Source organism: Pteropus alecto, unplaced genomic scaffold (genome assembly GCF_000325575.1).
Source record: "Pteropus alecto unplaced genomic scaffold, ASM32557v1 scaffold5, whole genome shotgun sequence".
NCBI lineage: Eukaryota > Metazoa > Chordata > Mammalia > Chiroptera > Pteropodidae > Pteropus > Pteropus alecto.
The window spans coordinates 31,883,412-31,887,688 of NW_006441953.1; positions in this window are offsets into that span (position 1 = coordinate 31,883,412).

Below are 4,277 nucleotides of genomic sequence, written 5' to 3' on the forward strand. Positions count from 1 at the left end.
GTCAGACAGAACACACTTCGACACAAAAGCTCCGTTCATCAGGAAGACAGAATCACCAAAAATGAGTGATTACAGAGCTTCATACTTGAACCAAACCTGAAAGAACTAAAGACAGAAAGAGGCCAAGCCACAGCCAATGTCAGAGATTCTAACACCTGCCTCAGCGACTGTTAGAACTGAGTCCTCACAGTCAGTGCTAATACAGGAGACGGGAACACAGTGCGCTGCCCTTCTACGTGCCAGGAAGTTTCGGGTGTTTGAATTTAGCCACTGATGATTCTGAGAGAAAAAAAAAATCATGCCTGGTGTCATAGAGGATATACTCTAGTGAAAATAGAAGGGAAAAAAAGGAAAAAATTTTTAAAAAGAATAAAAACTCAAAGTAGCCTCAATTATTATCTTCTAAAAGATAAGATCTTATAACTCAAAATGAACAAGGTATTATTTTGAAAAGTAGAAAAGGGAAATCAAAATTAAAGAGGACTCTTGAAAAATAAAAAGGATAATGGAATAAAACAATAAAAGGAAGGGTTGGAAGACAATGGAAAACAATCTCTCAAGAGCAAGACAAACATCAAAGACCAACGAGAGGAGAAAGAAAGATCAGGGGATCACGAGTCAACCCAGGAGCTGTAACCTGCAAAGAAAAGGGGTTCGGGAAAGAGAAGGCACGAAACTGAACAGAGCAACACAAACGGCCAGTCCGCAGCCTGAAGGGCCACCACGTGCCCAGCGCAACGATGAGAACAAGCACCATCACGGGACACCGCAGAACACCGGGAACAGGAGCCGCTTCCACGCGCTTCCTGGGGCCAGATCCCACGCAGAGAACGGAAGTCTGCATGGCAGCAGAATTCCCACCGGTACCGGAAGCCGAACACAGTGAAGCGACATCTTCAGAACGCCGAGCGAATTCTTTTAAGGAGAATTCTATACCCAGCTAAACTAAAACTATACCCAGCTGAAGAGGAGAGATGTTTTTAAAATCACAGACAAAAGAGAAATCTATGTAATGTTTCTTAGTCATCAGCAAGAGGAGGAGCCCAGACGGAAGGGAGGGGTCCGCAGCGCAGGCCCGCCGTGGGGCGGCAGCTGTGCGCCGGTTCCCCTGGGACCAGATCGGACCGGGGCAGGAAGCGGGACAGCAGCGGAGAGGGGTCCCGGCGCCACCCCCGGGCGTGCTGGCTCGCGCGCAGGCCGGAGTTGCGCGCGCGCGCTGGGGGCTCAGAATGAACATAAAAAGGTGAGCGGCGACCACTGGTTTAACCAAGAGAAGCGGTGTGATTACGTCAGCAGATGCAGGGAGAGGAAGCGGTGGCGAGCAGAGAGGAACGCTAAAGCTTCCTCTGCACCCGAGAGAAATCAACAGACGTCCACATCCACGCACTTTAAAACGGCAGATTCAACGGCACCACGGCCTGACCACGACTGCCCCCGGGAGACCAGCAGCGGAGCGGGGGCTACTGTCTGATTTCGAAATCCTTAGGCTGAGCTTCAGCTGGGGTCCTGGAGGAATAACCAAGGCCACTGTTAAGGGACAAAAACAAGATGTAGAAAAAGAAATGGAAGTGGCATGGTGTGCGTGTGTGTGCGCGTGTGCGTGCACGCATGCGTGTCTGCATATCTATAAATGACTGTGACCAAGGAAAAAGGTGGGGAAGGACAGGCATCTGGAAACCACCATGATTACAGGGTTGGGAACAGCGAGGCCATTGGAAAGGAGAGGGAGGAGAAACAGGACAAACGATCTGTTTGCTCTGAGAAAGCTCTAGCACAAGGGCTCCTTGCCTGGAGCACAGGGTCTCCTTCACAGATGGGGAACTTCTGACACGGCGAACCCCCTGGAAATCACAAGGAAACCTGTGTCCATGTTAAAATCACACGTGCATGTGTGTATGCCGAAGAGAGACTAGTTTTCATCAGATGGCCAAAGGAGCTAGCAGCCAGCAACCCCCAAAAACTAAAGAGCAAGTGATCTACCAGACCTGAACCCCGAGCCCGGCTCATCTTCTTTCCTGGGCCCTTTGCCGGGGCGGCTCCAGCCTCTCCTCCAGGGCAGGGCAGGGAGACCTCAAGGCCCTCTGGACCCAGGAGCGGTGGCAGCCCCTCGGACTGGGGAAGGCGTGCAAGACGGCTGCCGCTCTCCAGCACAGAGACGGAAGAACCACAGTCCCTTCAGAGATAAAGCCAGGGGCACTGTGGTGGGCTGAAGGGTGGTCCCCAAACCCATCAGGTCCTGGCCCCTAGAACTGTGAATGCCACCTTCCAGGGAACAGGAGCTTTGCAGGTTTGCTGAACGTGAGGATCCTGAATTAAAAGATGATGTGGGTGACACAGGGGGTCCCGAATGTGACTGCAGGTGTCCTTGTGGAAGGGGGGAAGGAAGGCGGGGTGGGGGGAGAGTGATGTTGAAGACAGAAGAGGAAGACAGAATGCACCACGATGGAAGGGGGGAGGTGGGCACTGGGCGTAGGGCCTGGCCAAGGGCTGCGGACAGCTTCCGGAGGCTGCAAAGGGCCGGAGCAGGTCCCCGGGGCCTCCCGAGGCTTCACCTGGGTTTCAGCCCAGTGAGACCCATTTCGGACTTCCGGCCTCCAGAAGCATGAAGGGGTAAATTTCTGCTGCTGAAGCCCCAAAGTGGGTAGTAATTTGTTTCAGCAGCCACAGGAAAGTCACACAAATGCTTATAAGAATGCCACCGATTCGACAGAAAGGAAAATGCTCTGGCTCGCAGCTGGGTGTGCTCACGCACAGCGCGTCCTGTCCTAACACCTCGCTTTCTCCTTCCACCTGACCGTTTTGCTTGGTCCGTTTCGGACAAAGATAAATGTCAAAAGACAGTAAAATCAGAAAGGAACACAGCAGCGCCCTGCGCTGTGCGGCGGGCTGTGGGCCTCCCCTCCTCCTGTGATTCCTTCACCGCCGGCTGGAGCCGCCCCACCTCCCAACGTCGCCTCCCCACCTCCAGTCTCTCCTAGGGCTGGGGCCACCTCCTCGGGCCGCACTAGGCCCTCAGCTGCCCCTCTGCCTGGCCGCTGCCGCCTTCCCCTCAGTCGCCCTCATTCTAGAAAGGGAAAAATGAGGCCTGCCCCTGCCCTTGGGGCCCAGGAGCCTCCAGCCCCCTGGGCACTTCCGTCCTCCCTCCCGACCTCCTCACGACACTGCCGCCCTGAGCCCTCCAGCCACCTACTCCTGCCCTCCCCACGGCCGAAGTCAGGTCTTTCCTCCGCCCTCGCGTTTGGTGACCTCTGGCCTCCAGCCACTGTGGTCCTCCTCTGCCCTGCCCAGAGATGTCCCTCGTCAACAGCCGCCCGGTGCCGTAGGGGTGGACACCTCAGCGCCGGGCGTCCCCACCTGAGGGGCATCCCTGAAGCGAGGTGCTGTGCGGGCACTTCGAGCCCACTATCTCAGGTCTCAGAACCACGGAGTGGGAGGCGTTGCTGTGAAACGTCACACTGTGACAACCGCGTTTCTACAGGGAAACTTTACACACGCTCTCTCGCCGGCGCCCCGCCCCCCAGCAGGACTCCTCCCACTGCCCGGCCCTCCGGCCCCGCCCCCTCGGCCCGCGCCCCCTCCAGACTCGTAGGGGCCGCCTGTCTTCCACCCTCCTCCGGGCCCTTTTGTCTGCCCACCTCACTGTCCCCCTCCTCACTGTACCCCCTTCGAGGTACAGCAGGCCGCGGCCAGGTGGGCAACCGTCCCTGACCGTGCTGTGGGCTCCGCGCAGACCCACTCATGACCTGCCCGACGCGGGTCCCACTACGGACCGCGCCCGCCAGTGAGGAAACGGAGGCATAGACGGGGGGGTCGCCTGCCCAAGGGCACATCCCTGGAGGGCGGCCAGGCAGGTGCCAAGCCAGGAGGCCACTCTGGGGCCTCTGCCCACACCTCACAACTCTGGGGACATTGTCCACACCTCACAACTCTGGGGACACCCTGTTCACACCCCGCAACTCTGGGGGCACCGTGTCCACACCTCACAACTCTGGGGACACCGTGTTCACACCTCGCAACTCTGGGGACACCGTGTCCACGGCCCACCACCCCCGAACCGCAGCGGAGCTCGGGCCGAGGGACCGGCAGGCGACACCGTGTCCACACCTCGCAACTCTGGGGGCACCATGTCCACGGCCCACCACCCCCGAACCGCAGCGGAGCTCGGGCCGAGGGACCGGCAGGCGGCCGCAGTTAATTTCCAGAGTTGGGGTCTCGGGAGACCGCCTGCGCCCGAACAATGCGGCGCCTGCCAGTTCGGGACGGCCCGGAAACCAGGG